This window comes from Mustela lutreola, chromosome 4 (genome assembly GCF_030435805.1).
Source record: "Mustela lutreola isolate mMusLut2 chromosome 4, mMusLut2.pri, whole genome shotgun sequence".
NCBI lineage: Eukaryota > Metazoa > Chordata > Mammalia > Carnivora > Mustelidae > Mustela > Mustela lutreola.
The window spans coordinates 74,019,421-74,042,872 of NC_081293.1; the positions used below are offsets into that span (position 1 = coordinate 74,019,421).

The 23,452-nt window shown below is 49.0% G+C and overlaps 1 protein-coding gene across 12 annotated transcripts in view; it reads right to left on the minus strand.

Annotated features, from left to right (window-relative positions):
• Positions 1–23,452, minus strand: part of SGMS1 (sphingomyelin synthase 1) — a 267,103-nt gene that overhangs the window by 163,892 nt on the left and 79,759 nt on the right. For 6 of the 12 annotated variants that reach the window (XM_059170246.1, XM_059170241.1, XM_059170244.1 and 3 more), the window contains exons 3-4: positions 19,012–19,102; positions 17,285–17,332 (exon numbers count right to left, since the gene is read on the minus strand). The exons of 2 other annotated variants lie outside the window; for them this stretch is intronic. The gene's annotated coding sequence lies outside the window, so the exon portion shown is untranslated. The remainder of the gene's footprint in view (positions 1–17,284; positions 17,333–19,011; positions 19,103–23,452) is intronic. 4 more of the 12 variants (XM_059170252.1, XM_059170250.1, XM_059170245.1 and 1 more) reach the window with 2 other exon arrangements.

Consider the following 23,452-nt stretch of genomic DNA (forward strand, 5'->3'; position numbering starts at 1 on the left):
TTAGCTACTGCCTGGGCAGAGAGGGGAAATGAACTTGCGGGCTTGTGTGAAAACAACAAAACACTGTTTTTCCAGAACAGTTGATTAAGAACATGCTGTCCTAAGAGCAGTCAAGTGAAACGTTCCTTCCTGGTTCCCAGACCTCAGAGGAGGAAAGAACAAAGCTGCTGGCCTGCCTGGCCACTGACGAACAAAGCCTGGGGGTCACCTCCCTGTGTATTTACTGTTCCCAGTCACTGTCATCCTGACAACCCGGGGTGGCTGAGGCCGCAGAGACTCAGGAGGACAGACGGCTGTCAGGATATGCTGACCGTGTTGATCTTTGTATTTAACGCAGCAAGTTATCAAAATCGTACAGGTTTTACAAAGAGAAAGAACAACGGCCAAGAAAGCAGAGTGAGTTACACCAACACCAAGCTGTTTGTAACTGTGCACCCTCCCATGTTCCTGGGAACCCAGAAGCATGTTCTATCTGCTCTGATTAAGGAAGATTCTGAATGAGATGGCCTATATGAACACTGACCGTATTTCCTGTCTAAAAATTGGGACACAATCTGACAAGCATAAACACGTATCTGGTATCCACCAGGCAGAGTTTTGCAACCAAGGCCAGGCTCGCAGAGTCCTGCTGTGTCACCGCCCTGCCCACCTAGCAAGATTCTCAGGCCCCTCCTCTGGAGATCTGATTCAGCAAGCCTGGGTGGTGCCTGAGAATCTCTACTTTTAACAAGCACCCTGAGGAGATTCTTATGCTCGGGCAAGTTTGGGGAACACCGGATCAGACCAATGATACACCCTAACACTCAGCATTCTTTAAGACCATTCCACCCTCAAATTCCACTTAGCAAGAACATCAATTATGTTAACTTATAAATGTTAACAATAATGAATATTTGTCTTCTCCTGACCCCTCAAGTCATAATACAATTTTGGTGATGTCCATTTTAGAGGAAGGGGTTGAGTAACTTGTGCAGGGTTACACAACCAGCGGATGATGGGGGGGTGGTAGGGGGGTTCGGGCTCCAACAGCTACACTCAGAACTACTCCAAACACTGCTTCCACTTCCAGAGCACCGATTCTGCAGATTTCCCGTTTCACAAGGAATAGCAGTTGATCGATTCCCAAAAAGCCCTAACAATTTAGGAAAACATTTCTGAACTATTGGTATTTTCAAACTGCTGGCTAGGTAGCGACCCAGGGATCCATCAACATCTCTAACAGGAGCGTTTTACCCGGTGCTCCTCTCAGATTTCTCTTTCAGAGAGTTTTGAGCCTAGCCTCCACATCTTACCCCAGAAAGTATAAAGGAGGCATCAAAGGCCAATGGACCCTTCCAGAAAAACTAGCAATTAGCTTAGAGAAAGCTCAAAGTGTTATAATTTCATCCCCAAATCTGAACGATGTGTCAGATGGAGAACCAGGTGTCTACTGTCTACACTCACTAGTAAAGAACAAAAACTATGTGATATTCAAACATTTTCACAGTTGCTTTCTTCTACCACATCTAACCTAACACTGAATTTAAAAAAAAAAAAAAAAATCAAATGTTTCTACTCATTCTGCCTTTAAAAAAAAAAAGGCTTAATATGTCAAATGAGCAGTAGAGTATCAAATACCACCCCCCCAATGTCCACCTCTTTCTGCCCTCTCATTAATTACAAGTCAGTCAAGTCTGAAAAGATACAAAAACTAGAACCCAAATCAAAGTCACCATTCCTTCAACAAGTACTTATGCCAAGCACTGTCTTAGATACCATGGACACAAAGGGAATAACACAGATTAAAAACTTCTGGGTGGCTCCATGGGTTAAGCCTCTGCCTTCGGCTCAGATCGTGATCCCAGGGTCCTGGGATGGAGCCCCGTATCGGGCTCTCTGTTCCGTGGGAAGCCTGCTTCCTCTCCTCTCTCTGCCTGCCTCTCTGCCTGGTTGTGATCTCTGTCTGTCAATTAAGTAAATAAATAAATTTTTTAAAAAAAAACCTCTGCCCTCAAGAAGCTCACATCCCGCTGGACGATAAGGACTGTAAGCAAAGAACAAGCACACAGTTTGTCAGCCCACACAGGGAGACAGAGCAGGGGTGGGACGGAGGTGGCCACTGTGGCCCCACAGGTCTTCCCAGTAAGGGGCCCTCCAAGCAGAGCCCCAGGGGAGACGTGGAGCAAAGCCACACAATATCCAAGGGAAGCGTGTCCCCAGAGGGGAAGGAGAGTGTCCAACAGACACTCCCCCCCCCAAACCATGAATGCCCCAATTTTCTCTCTGCCCAGGTGGTGCCACCCCTCTTCCGACAGCCGCGTACCACCCTATCCAATGAACACAACACTCCTCCATGTTCATCTCCAGTGCCTCCCTACCAAGCAACACAAGGCCTTGTCCTTTCAAGCCTGGATGCTCGCAAAAGCCCTACCCTGTCTCCCCATGTCCTTCACATGCCCAGCCCCCATGCATACTCACTAAGAAAAAGCCAGGGTCATCTTTTAAAATTTACGCACATGTAATCATATCACGGCCTTCTCTAAACAGCCCCACACTTCCCACAGCTCTCTGGAGTGAAATCTGGACCCTCCTCCATGTCCAGGCCCTTGCGGGCCCAGTCCAGCCCTGCCCACACCTCTGATCATTCCCATGACCCCACCCCCACCACTGGTCCCAGAGCTCACTAGCCTGCTTTCAGCTTCTCTAAGGTCCCTAACTCCTTTCTGCCCCCGGGCCTTTGTTGGTGTCCCTGCAGCCTGGGGAGACCCTCCCCATGTCCCCAGCATCCCTCCCTGTCATTCCTGTAGCCCACAGTCAGGGCCAGGTGACTGACCTGACCTGTATTCCTGCAAACTATATAGTACACACCTGGGGTTAAAGCAATTCAAGATCTGCCCCACCCCAGGAAGCTCCCAACCATCTCCACAGGGGCAAGGACCACACTGGCATATCCAGTGCCTCAAAACCAGCAAAGGTCAAAAAATACTTGGGAAGAGACTTGGCCTTCCCATCGGCTCCCCATGCTCTCTGTCGAGAACACACTGCTGCGTTTTCCCTCTGTGTCGTCTGTGCCTTGTGCCCGCCGATCCCGGGAACAGGCCACACTGCAATAATGAGGTCCCCAGTGGGTCTGCTTTCACTTTCACGCCATGTGACAGGGCCATCCCCAAACGGGAAGCCCAGCAAGCAAAAGTGGCCACTCCTGGAGCCCCACAGTCGAGGACAGACCGTGCTCCAGCAGCCAGAGAAAAGGAGCTGGAGGAAGAGTAGGCCCTGGGGTACAGGACGTCCCGCTGGTACCAAGTTATCAGACTTAAAAAAAAAAAAAAAATCAGAGATAAAGGGAGCCACTCCCTCCGGCAGGAAATAAAAGACCTGCACACAGCACAGGATTCCCACGTGAGTGGTGGCCTCCCTCCGCACACCAACCTGGCGCAGGTGTCCGCAGAGTGAGCGACCCACCCATGCCCCGCTTACCCCTAAGGCTGCGCCCCTGCGAGAACCAAGTGACCAGACACCCCTCGGACCGGTGGCGAAGATAGGGATGTCACTGGCTGGGGCTCACAGAGCTCGGGACTGCTGCGACCCACGAACCAGCAGCAGCCCTGCCGACTCCAAGATCCCTGCCCAGCATAGTAACCAGTACCCGGTGTCCATACACCCCACGGGGTGTCCCGGCCACTTGCTCTGCTGCTCCAGCCCCGACCCCCCGCTGGCAGGCCCAGGATGCTGCTGGAACGGGGCAAGATCATGTGCCCCCCAACCCCCACACCCCATCCATGTCTGCTGTCCTTCCTCTAGGCCCTCCCCTCACGGAAGGTCCTCGAGACCCTCCGCGCACATGCCCCATGTCAAGTCTGCCTAAGGAACCCTGTAACCCTATTGAAACCCTCTGGAAGCTTCTAGAGAGGGGCCAAAGCCAAACAGAAGGGCCTCTCCCCCTCCCTTCTTGCAGCTGCCCCAGGCTGAGCCCACACAGGCAGCCCGTGTCCTGCCTAATGTGCAGCCTTGCCCAAGGTCGGAGGCCCCCCAGCACCGCAGCCCTGGGCCCTGGCCAGCCGCAGTAGGGGTGAACTGGCGGGTGGCCCTGACACTCCTTTCCAGAACACCACTCCCTCCGGGGCGGTAACCGACACAACTGCACACAGCCACAGGATCCATTCTGTCCGAGAGAGGAGAGGAAGGCCCGAGCCTGGGTGTCACTGGTCCCCAAAGCAGCTTACCGCGGCATCCACCTGCCTCTCACTCCTCCCCAAATGAGCCGGTTCACGGCCACCTGCCCCCACAGGGCCTGCTGGGCCGACCAAGCCGGCAAGGATGTGCGCTTAGGTCTCTCAGGGAGCAACAGCCCTACATGGCCTCATGCCATCCTCAGGGGCTCTGACCTCAATGCATGGAGTGCCCCAGTGGCACCTCCCAGGAGAACTTGTGTTCTGACCAGGTCTCCAGGCCGCAGCTCAGCCGGAGCTTGGATGGGGCTGACTTACATCCCAACAGATCCCATCAGGGATGACCCCCCACCGCAGCCCAGCCATCAGTCAAGAGCCACTGGCCACCTCAGGCTCCAGGCCACTCAGGGGGCCATGGAGGGCAGCAACTCTACCTAAAACCATAGCCACGGGGTGCCTGGCTGGCTCGGTCTAGGGAGCGCGCGGCTCTCCATCTCGAGGTCCTGAGCTGGCACTCCACACTGGGCCCAGAGACAACTTAAATAAAATCTACCAAAAAAAAAAAAGTTGCTCATTCCGTGAGATTTTTTTTTAAGTAAAAATCATGTAAGAATGTACATAAGAGACCCTCCAAAACTTAAAGAGTATAACCATCTAAGAGAATTAAAAGACCCACCACTCTGCAGCCCACACTGGAGGATGGAGATGTAGGGGGCAGAAGGGGCCCCCAGTGTCCTTGACACAGATGGTGTCCCCAGCGTCGGCAGGTGGGATGCAGTCTGAGGACTGGACCCTAGAGCCGTGACCGAGCCTCAGTAGCTCACTTCCCTGCTCAACAAACTGCAGTCAACAACAGCTCGCCCGTGTCACGGTGAGACAGCAAACGAGAAAGAGGAAGTCAGTCCGGTGGCGCGGGAACCACACAGAATGAACCCTCAGCCCATGCTGCTTCCTTCCCGGGCCCTCCTGAAGAACTTCCTCTGCATCAACATTCCTTCGCCCTTTGATTCATCCCTCATGTTCTTTCAACGTTAACAACCCACATATACTCTTGTCAGCCCACACAATCTATCTTCCCTATGGACATGTGTGGAAAAATGTGTCAGGACGTACGTCCAGTGACGGTCACTCCAGCATTGTCTGTGACCTTCCAAAAAAAAAAAAAACAAAAAAGGCACTACCAGCTAACTAGAACACTCTTGTCTAGCTTCAAAGGCGGAGGCTAATAAAGGAAAGAAATTTAAGGTATGTAACATGACATACTGGTCAAACAGATAAAATTTTCTTTAAATTTTATACTAGCTTTGGTGTCCAAATAGTTACCAGCAGGGAAGGAAAAAAAAAAAGAAGAAGAAGAAGGGTAGGAGGAGGTAGCGGGCAAAGTAATGCCCCCGTGTTCCCTCCATCCTAACCCTCCTGCAGGTGTAAAGACATTAGCTCACTCGGCAAATGGCTTTTGCAGCTGGGATCCGCTGAGGAGACTCAGACAGCAGCAGAACCCAGGATTTTCCCGTGGGCCCTGTGTAATCCTATGGGTCCTTAGAATCAGAGACCCTATCCTGGCTTTGATGGCAGAGGAGTGGTCATGGACACGATGGAGGAAGAGGCCACACATCAAAGAAAAGAGGCAGAAGGTGGGCAAGACTCGAAGCCTCTCACATGTTGATTTTAACCCACGAGACCCATGTCGGGCCCCTGACCCACAGAAGCCTGATAATAATTGTGCGCTTCCCCACACAAACACTGCGGTGATTAAGGAGAGCAGCAAGAGAAACAGATCCGGATGAAAAAGTGGTAAATGACTTAAAATTTTTCATCTTTTTGGATACTCAGTATTTACTACAAATGTAATACTTTTATCTTAACTCTTAGGTAGGCATCGAGGGAGGGAAGAAATTCTTTGCCCAGTGTCCAGGTCATGATTCCCTGACCATAAAAAAGCTTTCATAATTGGAGAAAAAAATTAATTAAAAGCAAAAATAAAAGCCCCCCCCCCAGCACTCAGCTCCTTCTGCTTGAACGGCCTGGGCTTTCTCTTTGCTACACCAAACTCAATCCCACCTACACATCAAGGCCCCACCTCAAGCACCACCCCTCGGGTCTGGGCCTCTTCCCCTGGGCTCTCTTCCAGGACAGGACCTATGGGGCTGTGCAGGGCCTGGGGGATAGGAAGCTCCCTGGGAACAGCAAGCTGTTTTTCCTAGCCAGGAAGAAATGATTACTGGATTATACTAATTCCAAACCAATCTAGGGAGCACCGATTTCAAATGAATGAGGCATCTTCTGCTGGGAGAGCCTGCTGTCATCTGACAAGCCTTACCCACCTGTCTGCTTCGCCAGTGGGCCCTGTACCTATTACTCCCCGAAATCACAGCCAGGCGTCCACTGTGGAAATCTCCTTTCAAAATCAACTTTGGACTCTGACTTACAAAGGCTGTGGATGACTAGGAGACAGCACTTCGCGGCTCCGGATCTTCTCATTTCCAGTCTGGACCTTTCAGTTCCGGCGGCCAACATTTGCGAGTTATATTTAAATTGGACTAGGGGCTATGGCGCTGAGAAGAGCCCTCCCCCCTCCCACCACACTGAACCTGATGGGACATTTTATAACTCACGGGGCGGGGGAGATCTCAGCACAGTTACGGCTAAGATGGAAAACAATGCAAAACCTTGTCTGCTCTGTTAATGACACTTTTTTTTTTTTTAAGATTTTATTCATTTATTTGAGAGAGAGAGACAGAGAAAATGCACGAGTCGGGTGGGGGCAGAGGGAGAGGGAGAAGCACACTCCCCACGGAGCAGGGAGCCTCACACGGGGCTCAATCCCAGGACCCTGAGATCATGACCTGAGCCGAAGGCAAACGCTTAACCGACTGAGCCACCGAGGCGCCCCATTAATGACACTTTTAATGGTGAAGGAGCCAGGAGAAGAGACAGAGTGACATTGGATTTATGTTCACATCGTGACACGTGCCTCCGACTGCCGCCACTAAAGCTCGAACAAAAGCTCTTGTTTGAACCTCCATGTTTTACAAATAGTAGAGCACTCGCCCCTGTGGGAATGGTTAGAGGCCAGAGTCCCGACAAGCCATCCTGGACCACGGAGGACCCAGCACGTCCTTACCCAAACACAGACAAGCAGCAGATGCAGCTGTCCTCGTGGGTGTCAAACCAAAGCTCATCGTTAATTATTTACTTTTGTTGCTGCTGCTGGTGTCATCTTAAAGTCAGATTTATTCAGACGTCATTTACGCAGGAACCCATCTATTTTAGCGCACACTTTTCTCACTTTTGTCCAAACCATACAGACACGTAATCACCTCACCATCAAGATGCAGAACATTTCATCCATTCCAAAGAGCTCCCTATGCCTTTTGTAAGTGAAGCCTCGCCTGCCCGTTCATGACCACCCATCTGTCTTCTGACCTTGTCCTTCAGCCTCGGCCAGAACGCCACGAGACATGGGAACACACGGCATAGACCCTTGAGAGTCAAACAGGATGTGCCTTTCTGAGTTTGGCTTCTTTCACAAAACGGATAATACATGTGAGAATCATTCCAGGAACAGTGTGTGTCCCTGTCACGGCAGAGTGAGCATTCCGCCGAAAAACATCCCAGCTCGTGCGCCCATTACAAGCTGAAGGAGAATTCAGTGCTTCCCAGTTTGCGGCAGTCACGAAGAAAGCCTCCAGGTTTTCGGGTTCTCCTTCCTCTCGGGCAGGTTCGTCAAGGCAGAACTGCCAGTTGACTTGGGGTACAGAAGCTTGACGTGGCCAGAAACCACCTCACTGCCCCCCAGAGAGCGGCCACAGCCACCTGTCCCAGGAGCCCGCCAGCAGCACGGACTCGTTAGTGCCTGGCTTTGTTTCTTCTGATGTTTAACCATTCTCATGCATAGGAAGCGGTATTTCGTTGTTTTTCACTTTTTGACTTTTGAAATGATTTTAGACTCAAGATGCAGTTGCAAAAAGAGCAGGGTTCCCACGTGTCCCTCCTCAAGCCCCCGCACCCAATCCTCCACAACCACAGCACAATTATCAACAGCAGTACCAGATGCCGGCCCAAAGCCTTGAACCCAATGACAGGCCTTTCCCAGAGTCAACTCTGGGAAACTCAAACTCTCTACTCAAAACTAGTCTACTCTACTAGTTTTGACATGTTTCTGGTTACTGTGTTGTCTTTTTTGTTTTGCACAGTTCTATAACACTTCATCACTTGTACAGATTTGTGCAACCACCACCACAACCAGGGCATCCATCTGCTCCTTCTAAGCACCTATTCTGGAAAAGACCTTTGTGGTTTTATAACCATTACTGCTGCTGGAAGACTCTTTTTGCCCTCTCTCTTGACCAAATTAAACATCAGGTATCTATCCTCAGGCCCTGTGTGCAAACCACTGTTGACAAAGGAGTTCACTTTGCAGGCTGGGTATCCGTCCTGTCCCTTCTGTATTCTACACCAAGCCCAGGGTGGGTGACAGGACACAAGGGTGAATGGGAGAGTGCTATGCCCTGCCTTGAGAAAAACACATACGCACAACGACCAACTGTGACCAGTACCAGCCACGAAGGAGAAGAGCACATGGAAAATTCAAACACAGTCTGGTTTGGACCACACAGGTCCCTGGGTCCAGCCTCACACACAGACTCGGTGTTTGAGGCCTCACTGTGGGAGCAGGAAATCTAGTACCAGAGCCACTGAGCACTGAGTATGCTAATTTTTTTTTTTCTTATTCTAGAGAGAGCAAGCGAGAACATGAGCAGGGGAGGGGCAGAGGGAGAGGAGAGAGGGAATCCCAAGCAGACTCCACGCTGAGCACAGAGCCAAACATGGGGCTCAATCCCATGACCCTGAGGATCTTGACCCAAGCCGAAATCATGAGTCACACATTTAATCAACAGAGTTACCCAGGTGCCTCTACAGTCCACAAATTCTTAAAGCAGAATCCAAACAAGCCTGCAGAGCTCAGGACAGCTGATCTGAGGTCCAGAGCCTGGCCCAAAAAATACAGAATTGACAAGTGCCCATGTGATGTCACCTGAGAGACACCTATGGCCTCCAAAACTCCCTTCCAACCACCTGCCACACTGGGTCAAATTCCACCAACAGAGACCTTTAGTTACAGAGGCGTGCGCAGCTTAGGCCAGGTGCAGTGGAATCCCACTGGGAAGCGGGGACACAGGAACCCCTCGAGGCTTCTGGCCGGTTGCTGGCAGCTGGCTTTCCTCTGATGGGAGGGGCTCACACCCACACGGCCTCCAGGGCAGAGGGCCTCCATCACCACCCGCTACCTGCTAACGTTCTCCCTGGAGCCTACACACACCTTTACGGGTGGTGATCTCTACTGCTGGTTCCCGTGTGCTCTCCCCACTTCTGTACCAACAGCCCCAATGCTCTGACTCACCTCCCCAATCCCTGGTGTCCGTCGGGAAATGTTTCGTGACCGTGTAAGGCGCAGCTCCATGCACGGCACATGTGCTGGGGGGGGGCACAAGGGAGTGCACCAAGACCGACGGGTCTCAGTGGGAAAGACCGCTCAGAGCCCCAAGACAGCAGGTCCATTTCAAGACTCAGCGCACGATGGAGCCAAAGCAAAGAGTAGGACGCCCGCGGATCTAGGGGGCGGGGACCGGACAGAGGAGCTGAAATGAGGGGGTGAGAAACAAGACTTGCCCATCGTGACGGAGCTGGGGACTGGGCCGGTCTGAGACCTGCTGGGAAACCAGCAGCTGCCCTCGAGGAGGAGAAGAGGAAGGGAAAGGCCAGGCTCCACCTGCGTGACTTCACGTCTAGGGACTTCTGACCGGGAGTTCACATGGAGGTGAGCCTTACAGCAGGTGCTGTGGACGTCAGCTATGACACCAGTAAGAAAGGAGACACGGAATAACTTGCTTGCTGCAAATTCTGCCTCTTTCCAGAAAGACCCTATGCTTGCCTAAACCATCACATACTCTCTCCTGAACACCCCAGGAGCTGCCTGTGTAGGCAGCAAGGAGCAGGGTGTGAGGGCCTCCGAGGGCCAGCTACCAGGGCAGCCCAGAGGCCCACTGAAGAGCTGGGGAGACAGGTAAGCCCCTGTTGGCCCTGAACTAGCCGGGCCCCTTACACATAGGATGCATTCACATTTAGTGATGAATGCAGGAACTCCCACATCAAAACGCGATTTCTTTTGCAATCTTCATTGTATTGCAATTATTTGGAAGTACCAGAAAATTCTCCCAGTCCATACTTTCAAAACCACTAGCTGTTGCAATGAATCACTACATGGCTTGTAATCATGGCCTTCTCTTAGCTAGCATCTTGACCCCCACCGCCCGTCGGCAGACCGGGGGGACAGCGGTCATGACCGTAAGCCCCTGAAGAGGAGAGGGGAGGGCACGGGAGTCAGACACACTCTCCCCTCCTGGAAGACCCGGCAAATCTCAGGGAGAGCTGGTACCCAGTGGAGAACCACTAGGTAATCATGACCCGAAAGATATTCAAGAGCTATTGGGGTCACCCTTCCACTGGTTTCACTTACAATTTCTCTATCGTGCCCGTACACGGGTAATCAAAGCAACCGTGACAAGGCTGGGACCCCAAGTCGTCCCAGGCGAGGTGCTAAGGACTGGCAGGTTCCACCCAAGGGCTTTCAGTCTCGTTCTCACCCCAGATTCCACCGAGACAAACAGCAAAACAAGGAAAACCGCTCTTCTCAGCTCCAGCTCAGAAAGCTCACCAGACACCAGTGAGTCCCTCTGGCCTCCACAACACCCACCCCAGTGGGGCTCCCGGACAAGGACACCTTCCCGGGACACATGCATCAGGCTCTCAAATTACCGCCCGTGCTTCTTCTGTGCCCTCTACCCCACACCAAAGCTCCCCCTCCCGGTCCGCTCGTCTGCCCAACGGACAATCCGAGGCGTCAAAGACACGAAGCTGCCCCCACCCCAGGGGTCTGGGATATGGTTCAAGACCACACACTAAGATGTAAAAGAATCTCCCAAGCTCTCACGTGCCCAAAACGTATCACAGTAATTGACTTAAAGATGAGGACGGTGCTGAGAATTTATCAAACACGGTCATCAATTAGTGGGCTAGATACCGAGCCTTGTATCAAGCTCAAAATTAAGCCACTTAAGCCCCAACTGTTTTCATCTTTTAATAAGCTTTTGAGCACCAATATTCCTAACTGCTCTTTCACATCAGAAACTGGAACTGGGTTATCCCTCAGCCACGGAATGTTGCCAGGGATCAGTAGGAACTGTTTACAGAACGAACCAGAGGAAATGTCACGCCCCTGTGTTTCCAAACCCATGAAGAAGAACTGTGAATCAACGCTAGTCTGAATCTCGTTTCAATTCCGCATTTCCTCCTACCTAAGGAAAGGAAGCATATTGTTGAGTTCAAAAGACCCAAACAAGATATCAAAAAGCTGCCTGTGAGCACCAAACAAAAGATGTCTTATGTAATTTATCTACAAATGCTAAAAATGCAATTTGCTGCAATTATGCCTCTGCCTACATACCATTGTGCCCTGTCGTAGCTATTTCTAAAGGATGCAGTCGAAGCAAAATGCCCATCTTTCCTGGCAAGGAGAAGGGAAACCAACATTGTGGTGATTACCTACCTACTATGTGCTTCAAAATCTGATATAATAAAAATTCAAGAATCCTAAATATGCCTTAATATCCATTCTCCCTTTCTTTCTTAGTAACAGAACCCCCACTTTTGTAACTGGCATCCAGCATGAGAACATTGTTCCCAGCATCCTCTGCAGCTAGGTGCGGTCACGGGGCACTTGCCTAGCCCGGAAGTTCCGAAAGTAGATCTGGGGACCCCTGGGAGATGCCACACCCCTTTTAGGCAATCCATGGAACCAAAATTTTTTTTAAAGAATGAATCTTCTTTTTTTGAAGATTTCATTTATTTATTTGACAGAGAGAGAGGGAACACAAGCAGGGGAGGGGGAGAGGGAGAAACAGGCTCCCCACTGAGCAGAGAGCCTGATGTGGGACTCTGTCCCAGGTCCCTGGCACCATGACCTGAGCCAAAGACAGACGCTTAATGACTGAGCCACCCAGGCGCCCCAAGCCATAACTATTTTAATAATAACACTAAGATCTGACCTGCCTCTCACTCTCATGAGCATACAGGAAAGTGTTTAGAGGCTATGTGACATCTGAGGCCACAAGAGACTGAAGGCAGGAGCTGATGTGAGCGTCCATCTCCTATTAAGGCTGAATTAAAGAAATTTACAAAATGTAAAGCAGTGCTAGTCTTATCACTACTAGTTAGGAAATTTTATTTTCCCCAAAAAAGTAATTTATGCTAACCTATAATGGTTTGTTATTTTTAAATGAATTATTTTTTAATTTAAATTTAACTGAACTTTATGGTGGCTTAAAATAATGCAGATTATTTTGTAGCTCTGGAGATCAGAAATCTAAAAACGAGTCCTATGGGGCCAGAATGAAGGTGTTGGTAGGGCTGAGCTCCTCCCAGAGCTCCGGGGGGGAAACATACCACTGGCCACTCCCAGAGGCTGCGTGGGCTCCTTGGCCGCACACGTGCCACTGTTCTAGCAATGGCAAGACCTCAACCTCTGTTTCCGCCCCCCTGCTGCCCTCCTGCCTCCCCTTACAGGGATCCTGGTGGTGATGTGGTTACACAGATCATTCCGGATTCTCTCCCCATCTCAAGATCCTTAGCTGAATTCAGCACCTCTGCGGTCTCTTGCCATGTAAGGTAATACACGCACAGGCTTTACGCTTCAGGATGGGGAACGCCCTCGGGGGAGATTTTCCCACCAACCATAAATGCGAGATAGAACCCACCTAAGCAAAGCTCCTTGGGGTCCTCAATGGTTTTTAAGAGTATAAAGGACTTCTTAAGAGCAAAACACAGGAGAACTACTGCTCTAGCACCTGAACTGATTCAGGTAGCTATTAGGTGGGAAAATTAAATCCAGAAGAAACTAAGCAATTAACCAAAGTCCTACAGACTTCGAACAGAACTTCAGCTTGAACCCAGGCTCTCTGGCAACCGATGAACCTAGTATGATTCCCTCCACACCACGCTGCCAACCCCGGACACCCAGACTGGGAAAAAGGCAAATCAAAATCATCTGTGGCCTTTCTGAAGGCATCCAATAAAGGATGTGACAAGTGTTCAGATGTAAATTTGCTGAAGAGGAGGGAGGTCAAGTTAGAGAAGAAGGTGCTAAAAATTAGCTCGCTTTTCGAAACCTTATTTAGAAATAGACAAGTTCATTACCTCATGTGGGAATGGAGGAAAATGTTACCAATGGCCGAGTGTCCCCGTGCTGAGTCAGAGAGAGGAGACGCCAACCGCTGGTGGTCTAGACAAGCCGGATTAGGACCAAGGTCATGAGACACGGGGCGCAGGGCACATACCGCAAAGCACTGCTCCAGACCACGCGACAGAGCTGGTGAGCAGACTCATCTTGGCAGTGACTGTCAAGGCCCACCCTTCACACCCTTCCTGAGAAGGACATGTGAGAGAGCACGTTCCTGGGCTGTCTCTCTGCATCCTCTGATCAGACCAAAGTCCAGACTTCGCCACAAGAAACCACATTCAGGCAAACTGTTAGAATCATGCTAAGGATCCAAATCTCGGCCTTCCCAAGGACACATGTTCAGTGTAAAAGAGGAGAATGGGGAAGTCCAAAGGGCCAGTGGCCGATCCACCCAATCACTCCCCAGGGCCCAGGAAGACGGGGGACGGGGGCTGCTTCCTCGGGAAGCTTCCCCAGCTCTTCTGCATTTCCTGCCCGGCTCTCTGGTAGAAGCTTCTGGAGTGCTAGCTAACCACAACCTTTCCTAGTGCCTGAACTGACAAGCCAACAATGATCTAAAACGTGAGGACAGAGACTAAGTCACTGCATCCAAGGGAGGAAAAGCCACTAATCATCTGACGCCTTTGGTGTCCAAGGGAAAGTACTGAGCTGGTAGGCACAGGCCGTCCTTCAGAGAATGTCTGGCCACAGAGATCAGTGCCTCCCAGGAACGATTCCGGGGTCTGCCTTTTTATGACTACACTGCTATTACAAAAATCCTCCCTGTAATTTCCAACCCCAAGCTGTAACCTACATGCACCTGTCAGAGTGTGGTTGCCCAAGGTGATTATTCTGCTGCTAAATGAATTTAAAAACTATGAAATCAGCAGCCTCGGTTGGCATCCATTTTGAAACAAAACGTTTTCCTGCACCGATGTCCAAGGCAACTTGAAATGTTACCAATCAAAGACTTCATGCTCTTTTCTGTGCCTATTAAAGGGATATGCAAAAGTAAAGACGGGTGGGGGGGGGTGGAGACAATGCTTCTAATCCACAGCAGTAAACACCTGTTTTCTACACGTGGCATGAGGAAGAAAGGCATCCACAGGGAGATCTACCACTGAATCTTCTATACCTGGGATTCTGGATAAAAAGAAAAATGACGGGGCGCCTGGGTGGCTCAGTGGGTTAGGCCTCTGCCTTCAGCTCAGGTCATGATCTCAGGGTCCTGGGATCGAGCCCCGCATTGGGCTCTGTGCTCAGCACAGGGCCTGCTTTGCCCTCTCTCTCTGCCTGCCTCTCTGCCTACTTGTGATCTCTGTCAAATAAATAAATAAAATCTTTAAAAAAAAAAAAAATGACCCACTAACAGGAAACAGACTGGGCAGCAGGAGAAAGGAGTACTGAATAAAAACTCTGTGCTTTTGAGTTTTTCCAAAAGTTGAGATTTGAATTTCCAAGGAAGTGAATATCAGTAGATGAACTAGTATTAGTATATTAGTAGATTAACTAGGACTAAAAAAACAAAAACAAAAACAAACAAAAAAAACAAAAACCACCAACCAGGCAAAAGTTTAAGGCTATGAATGTGTGATGTGAGTATCGAGACAGTTTAGGAAGCTCTCAAGGAGATGGCTCCTGCAGTATTTCCTGGCTGTAGGTAAAGTAATGTACCAGATAAAGAGTTGAAGAAAATTGATAAAGGGCACATACAGAAAACTTACTGTGAAGTCAGTTCAGTGCTTGGGTACCACGAATTTAGAAATTATGGTGGACTGGGTATTTGCAGGGCCCATCTGCTATGCTAGAATTAGATTCTGGATAAATTAATTTTAGGAGGGCACCTGGGTGGCTCAGTTGGTTAAGCACCTGCCTTTGGCTCGTGATCTCAGGGTTCTAGGATCGAGTCCCACATTGGGCTCCCTGCTCAGCGGGGAGCCTGCTTCTCTGTCTGCCCCTCCCCTAAAGCTTGCATGCACGCACCCTCTCTCACTCTGTCAAATAAATAAATAAGTAAAATCTTTTTAAAAATTAATCTGAAGGGGCGCCTGGGTGGCTCAGTGGGTTAAGCCGCTGCCTTCGGCTCAGGTCATGATCTCAGGGTCCTGGGATCGAGTCCCGCATCAGGCTCTCTGCTCAGCGGGGAGCCTGCTTCCTCCTCTCTCTCTCTGCCTGCCTCTCTGCCTACTTGTGATTTCTCTCTGTCAAATAAATAAATAAAATCTTTAAAAAAAAAAAAAAAATTAATCTGAGGAATACTTTTCATACATTGGCTAACTCCAGACAAAGAAACAAACACAAGGAAAACACGGCAGGGATGGCACACTGAAATCTGAGCGAAGAAGAGAGCGGGAGTTTTCATGGAGGTGGGGTGAATACAGCAATGGGATGGGGTATCTGGAACCCCCCATTTTCAGCAGGGAGGGAGAACTCAACCAAAAACCAGGATTCCCAAAGGAAACGAATGTGGTGCTGGTTCTGTAGCATCTTCCTGGCTCTGAGGACAAACCCACATATATTTCAATAAGACCTCAGAATTCTGACATAAAATTATCAAACAAATATGAGCACATTATCAATACTCACCATGGACACAAGGAAACAAGCCACAAACACAGATATACACCACCAAAGATTTCAGATATCGGCATTATCCAATACAGAATATGAAACAACTCTGTTTGGTGTTGCATACAGACATGAAAGATGGACAGGGAAAAAATGAGCAAGCAAAAAAGAGACCATTAAATATATTCAGGCAGGGGCACCTGGGTGGCTAAGTCGTTGGGCATCTGCCTTTGGCTCAGGTCATGATCCTAGGGGCCTGGAATCGAGCCCCGCATCGGGCTCCCTGCTCGGTGGGGAGCCTGGTTCTCCCTCCCCCACTCCCTCTGCTTGTGTTCCCTCTCTCGCTGTGTCTCTCTCTGTCAAATAAATAAAATCTTTATATATATATATTTATTCAGGCAGACCTGAGGCAGAAATCAAGCTTTTCAAAATGAAGAATTAGGGGCACCTCGGTGGTTCAGTCAGCTAAGTGCCTGACTCCGGCTCAGGTCATGATCCCAAGATCCTGGGATGGAGCCCCATATCAGGCTCTCTGCTCAGTGGGGAGTCTGCTTCTCCCTCTGCCTCTATTTGTGCTCCCTCTCTCTCAAATAAATAAATTAAATATTTGTTAAAATACTAAGAAACATTTTCATTGAAATTAAAAACTCAAAGGATGGGTTAAAAAAAATTCAACACTACTGAAGAGAAAATTATTGAACTGGAAGCTAAATCTTAAGAAATTACCTAGAATCAAACAGAAAAAAAGGACAGGGAAGAAAATACCAATTACAAATTAAAAGACATGGAGAAGTAAAAAAGAAGCTCTAACATCTGCTTATCAAAACCAGAAGGAACAAATCGAGTGAGCGGGAGAGTGACAACGTTCAGAGCACCAACGGCTGGGAAATTTTGAGAGCCAATGAATGGCATGAATCTACAGATACATGACACATAACAAATACAAACACATAACAATACAGGATAAAACACAAAAAGCCGCACACAGATCTCAAAATAAACCAAGTCATTTATCAAAGAATGACCAAAAAAAGACCTAACAGTGGATTTCCCAAGAACAAGAACGAAAGCCACAGGACAATGAGTGGTATGTCCACAATGCCAGCAGGCAGCGATAGTCTGCTAAGAACCGGAACAGCAACACGAACACACATTCTCATAAACCAACATCAAGAGAAACTACTGCCCAATGATTCTGAGGGAAGACAATTCCAAAGGAGGCAGATGAAAGGTACAGAACAGAAGAAAGGAAAAGACACAAGATATGGTGAACGTATGAAGTTAAACATACCATCTCTAAAGGGTGACCATAGTCTGACGTGTCCGGCGAAACACGGAACTGAAATAGAGAAAGGAAGGCATGAGAACAGAGACATTCTTCACTAGGTGTCCTACAAGTTTCGTACTGTTCTCAGAGGGGATGGTAAGACTTTAGCTATGGACTGAGTTCAAAACTGTGAAGCAGGCACAGTGTACTTTCAGGGCAATCACAGAAGAACAGAAACAGAATGCATTCCAAACCCATGGAGAAAAAAATACTGAATGAGAACACAAATCAAAAACTTCAGTCAATTAAAAAAAAAAAAAAAAGATTAGCAAAGAAAATGAACCAAACACATATAGTTAAGAGAATATTAGACTATATTTCAAAAACCAAACCCCCCATCAACAAAAAAAAGAAATAAAGAAAAGCACATTAGCCATACAATAGAAGACTGAAAGTTCTGCCTACATTAGAATCACATGTCTGTTCTCCAAAGGACACTAAAAAGTGCTCAATCCCACTATTAATCAAGAAAATGCAAATTAAAACCAGAGTGGTACACTATCTTATAGCCATTAGCCTGGCAACAAAATACCCAATTTTGGAAGGAAGTGGAGCAACAGATAAAAGGTGATGCATTTTTTTTTTTTAAGATTTTATTCATTTCTTTTTGTGAGAAGAGTGAGTGAGCACGAGCCGGAGGAGGAAGGCGAAAGGAGAGGGAGAAGCAGGCCGCCTGATGGGCAGAACCCTGGGAGCCTGATAAAGGGCTCGATCCCAGGACCCTGAAATCATGACTCGAGCCCAAGGCAGACACTAGACTGAGCCACCCAGGTGCCCATGACAGATTTTACAAGAAGGATTTTATTAAACTAGAAAAAATAATTTACTACCATCACATGCAACAGGTGAATCTGAACGACACAACTGAGCGCCCTGGGGAAGGCCACGTGCAGTCGAGCACTCTTATCCGGCTGGAGAAGAAGCAACAGAAGCAATATCCCGTCTGCATGTGTACACAGAGAAGAGAACCGTGTGCCAGGATGGAAAGCAGCCACCATCACGAAGAACACAGTCCCACGCAGGGGATTTTCACTCTTGGTCAAGACTGTTTCTCAACACGAGCAACGGCGAGCTGACCTGGTTCTGGAGTAAACCCTTCGTGACACTGCAGGCGGGCATGCCCAGCGATATAGACCAAGGCGGTCCCAGTGTGGAGACACAATCTTCCCGGAGAGCGAGCCTCCATCACAACCGATTCCACAGTCAAGGAAAAGTCCTGGCCCCAAATAGCTCCCTAAGTCCCTGGGCCCTGGAACCTTCCCTCATAATTTCTTCTACAGACAATTAAATTACTATGTGGAGTTTTCACTAAAGGTGAAAATGGTGTAGACTCAAGCAGAGATTTTCCTGAATCCGGGTGGCTCTTTTTCCTGACAAACGTGCTTGTTAATTACGTGGCTTGAGAGCTCACGACGTCCTCCCCGTCCTCTCCAGCGACTCTGGCGGAAGCTACCCCCTGGGCCCTTCATTTCCCACACATCTACACTCTGGCTGGTGTTGCCTTCCCAGTCCAGTCCTGTCTCCTTCCCTCCCCAAACCAGACTTGGCCTTCCCTGGCTGATGTGGAGCTGGGGGGCCCCCTCCATGCATCAGGGCCTCACGTACACTCTCAGAACAAAGCAGGAGCGACTCTGGGGAACTTCAGACCCATGACAGGTCTGCAAACGGATAAAAGGCAGAGTGTGACTTACGTGTTGTCTTGCGTACGCCCTCTGCTACGCTCCTACTTCACTGCCCTCGAAATTCAGAAGATCTACCGTTCTTCGGTCACTAGGGCTTTGCCTGGAATAGTAAGGGCAGGAAATGAGAAAGGAGGCAACCGGAAGGAACCCCAGGGTCCACTGGGGAAAGAAACTCTCTTGCGCCATCATTCTTGACATTTAAAAGGGAAAAGGGCCACCGGAAGTAAGGAAAATCTCCACCGTTCTCCGGACTAAGCCATTTTTCATCTTTAACCAAAACTATTAATAGTAATTTAATGTTTTTAAAAGAAAAACTTTGAAATTTCTTTGTTATTTACAAAGACCTTTCACATGCTTTTTTCTTTTTTTTTAATTTGAGCCATAAGATTTTTGAAATTTTTGAGTAGGCAAGTACTATTTTAAAGGCAGCAGCTGACGTTCCCAAAGGTTAGGGAACTTTCCCACGACCGCTCCTCCAGCGACTATCAGAGAGGAAAAGAACCACGTCTGTGACTCTAGTTCCAACCTTATTCCACAACACCAAATCCTAACAGGATGGTTTCAGGCTGAGAAGCTGTACTATCATTGGATGTACTTCCTCACCCAACACATGGAGAAAGGGCTTTGCCTGTGGAGTGACAGAGCAACGGTCATTGGGTTAAATGTTCATTAACCACAGACAACTCAGAAGGTAGAATACCCACACCAGGATGGTTAAGAAATTCACAGATCTCGTTCACATACCCTCCTTTTCTCTTTAAGTCACAGTTATTTTTTTTTTTAACATTTCATCAATTATATTCTCACCAGAAAATGTCAACTTATTCTAGTTACGGCAATTGTTGCAGACTCTTTAAGAGGTTATGGAAAGCCTTCTTCCTATAAAACGCAGATGATATTCCTGTGACTCCACAGCAAAATTATTAATCTAACCAGTCCTAAGTGACTCTGTTTCAGACTCAGTGCTAGATGACAGAGATGCCAAGTTACGAGAGGCCCACCCTTCAACGGATGGGGTGAGGGGGTAGTTCTGGCAAAGGTGAGGCTCCTCTTTCTTGTAGCCTGGAAACATAGTTCCTGAGACATGACCAAAGCACCAAGCGCCTTTTACTTCTTCAGGCTCTGCTCTTACTGTACACACCACGCTGGCCCCCCAGGGTCTGGACCCCAGCCGGGAAGGTGCTCACACAAAGACTGGGGCCCATGGGGGTCCTCCCTCCTCTGAGGGACTGCGGAGCTAGCTGCCGCGGTCCAGTTCCCCCACAGGAGGGCAAGCCCAGCACCCGTGGCACGTCTTTCCCTCTTCGTGCTCTCAGCACTCAGTGATGCTTCCGGGACACAGGCTGAAGGATCAAGACAGGAGCATACAGTAAAGGCTCTTCATTTAAGTGTTTCTAACAGCATTTCTTGGAAGTATATGTGTGTGCTTTCCCTGCAACAACTCCCTCCGTGGCGGGAGACAGGATCCCTAAGCAGTCCAGCAAATTCTGAACAAAGTGCCGGGGAAATGGCTCTATCCCTTCCAGGAGGCTGACAGTCCCTTCGGATGCCAATTGGCTGTCACTCCGACATGAACTACACGGACATCGGGGGCCTAACAAGCCACGACAGACTGCCAGAGAAAGAAAACTTAGTTGTTAACTCTTCCTTGTTCTTCTCTAGGTGCATGTACTTAGCGCCGAGGAAAAGAGTCCTTTCAACAGATACCATTCCTTCCTACTTCTAACCACTGATGAGAAAATGAGGAGAAAAGCAGTCAAAAAAGGAGCTCCTGGGTGGCTCAGTCAGTAAGGCATCTGCCTTCGGCTCAGGTCATGATCCCAGAGTCCTGGTATCAGGCTCCCTGGTAGGCAGGGAGTCTGCTTCTCCCTCTCCCTCTGTCCCTCCCCTGCTTGTGCTCTCTCTCCCTATGTCCCTCTCAAATAAATAAATAAAACCTTTTTAAAAAAATGGTCAAAAGACAAAAAAAAAAAGAAAGAAAGAAAAAGAAAAAAAAAAGAAAAAGAAAAAGAAAGAACCCTGCAACCCCAGACACAAAGCTAATCAAAAGGAAACAATCAAAATTGTCAGACGAGAGTGGTATTTTCATGCCATAGTGGAGATGAGAGGAAACTGGAGAACGGGCCTTTCCCGGCACAGGCCAGGAGGTGCATGCCCATGGCGTACACACGTGTACACTGCACTCGCCACACTGTGCCCGGTGGGAATGTGGCCCGCCCTCTTTCTACTTCTTAAGCAGACTTTCTCCTTACCAGAAATCCACACCACAGCCTGCCTAATCCAGTTTCTCAAAAGAAGCATGCCCACCAAAGCACGGTGGGTCCACCGGGTGCCCTCAGGCTCCACCTCGGGCAGTGGAGAACGTGCAGGTGAGCCTCGCTACGCCTGTCAACACAGTGTGCACCTGTCCTCTTGCCCCGCTCTGTCCAGACAGACCTGTCCCATCAGTGCTCTCAGGTCATAATTTCACCTCCTTGGGTAAGCAGGTGCCTGGCTCCTGATCAACCCAACCATCTGTCCCCCAACGTCCCAGGAGCCTCCACGATCTGCCTGCCACCTAGCTTTGCACCCCAGGTCCCAACCCTGTCCACCCATCACAGTGAACGCCCCAAAGCTATCACCCTTCACGAGACACCCTGCCTTCCTTTCTTCTCTTGACTAACTCATGGAGGCTTGATGATCTTGGGGAATTTTTCATGATCCCCATTCAAAGCTGGGTAAGTACCTCAAACTTCCTATTCTCATGGCACCTTTGCTTTTATTTTTTTTATTTTTTTAAAGATTTTATTTATTTATTTGAGAGAGACAGAGAGACAGCACAAGCTGGGGGAGCAGCAGAGGAAGAGGGAGAAGCAGACTCCCCCCTGAGCAGAGAGCTCGATGTGGGGCTCAATTCTAGGACAGTGGGACTGCGACCTGAGCCAAAGGCAAACACTTAACCACTGAGCCACCCAGGCGCCCCCTGTGCTCACTTTTTTTTTTCCTTCATCTTTATTTTTTTATTTTTTATTTTTTAATAAACATATAATGTATTTTTATCCCCAGGGGTACAGGTCTGTGAATCGCCAGGTTTACACACTTCACAGCACTCACCATAGCACATACCCTCCCCAATGCCCATAACCCCACCCCTCTTCTCCCAACCTCCCTCTCCACGGCCACCCTCAGTTTGTATTGTGAGATTAAGAGTCACTTATGGTTTGTTTCCCTCCCAATCCCATCTTGTTTCATTTATTCTTCTCCTACCCCCCTAACCCTCCACGTTGCACCTCCACTTCCTCATATCAGGGAGATCATATGATAGTTGTCTTTCTCTGATTGACTTATTTCGCTAAGCATGATACCCTCTAGTTCCATCCATGTTGTCGCAAATGGCAAGATTTCATTTCTTTTGATGGCTGCATAGTATTCCATTGTGTATATATACCACATCTTCTTTATCCATTCATCTGTTGATGGACATCTAGGTTCTTTCCATAGTTTGGCTATCGTGGACATTGCTGCTATAAACATTCGGGTGCACGTGCCCCTCTGGATCACTATGTTTGTATCTTTAGGGTAAATACCCAGTAGTGCAATTGCTGGGTCATAGGATAGCTCTATTTTCAACTTTTTGAGGAACCTCCATGCTGTTTTCCAGAGTGGTTGCACCAGCTTGCATTCCCACCAACAGCATAGGAGGGTTCCCCTTTCTCTGCATCCTCGCCAGCATCTGTCATTTCCTGACTTGTTGATTTCAGCCATTCTGACTAGTGTGAGGTGATATCTCATTGTGGTTTTGATTTGTATTTCCCTGATGCCAAGTAATGTGGAGCACTTTTTCATGTGTCTGTTGGCCCCTGTGCTCACTTTTAAATCAAAAGCCAACATTTACTAAGCACTGATGGTGTATGCTAAGCTATAGGTATTTACCATGAGTCACCTCACCGAGGGCCCACACTAGGTCTGCAAGGGGGAGGTGGGGAAGGGTGCTCCTCCTTGGGACCAAAAATGGTGTGCTGGTTCAAAGATTAAGAGGACCTCTCAAAGGGAAGAATCTGGAATTCTGTATAACTGAATCAAGCCCCTTCTCAAGAAGTTCTTACACTGTATAACCAACAGGCTCCTCCCCGCGGGGAACACATCAGCTCCAACACAGATTAGAGCCAGAATCCCTCCACGGTACTCCATCAGGCACCCCCTGCAACATTGAGCCAATGTCTCACTGGCCACAGACCGTGGACCTGAGCTGAGGGAGGTGCAGGGACAGGAATGCCGAGGACAGCTGCCAGGCCAAGGCCCCGTGCACAGTCTCGTGAAGGGTGTGTCAGGAAGGACAGGATCTCAGGGTCTCAGGACAGCTCATCACTCGTACAGGTCCCCTTCTTCCCGCTGCAGACCCTGACCGGGTCATCAGAAATACCGGCCAGGCTCAAAGCCATCTCCGGGCTCCACCCTCCTGGGGAAAATG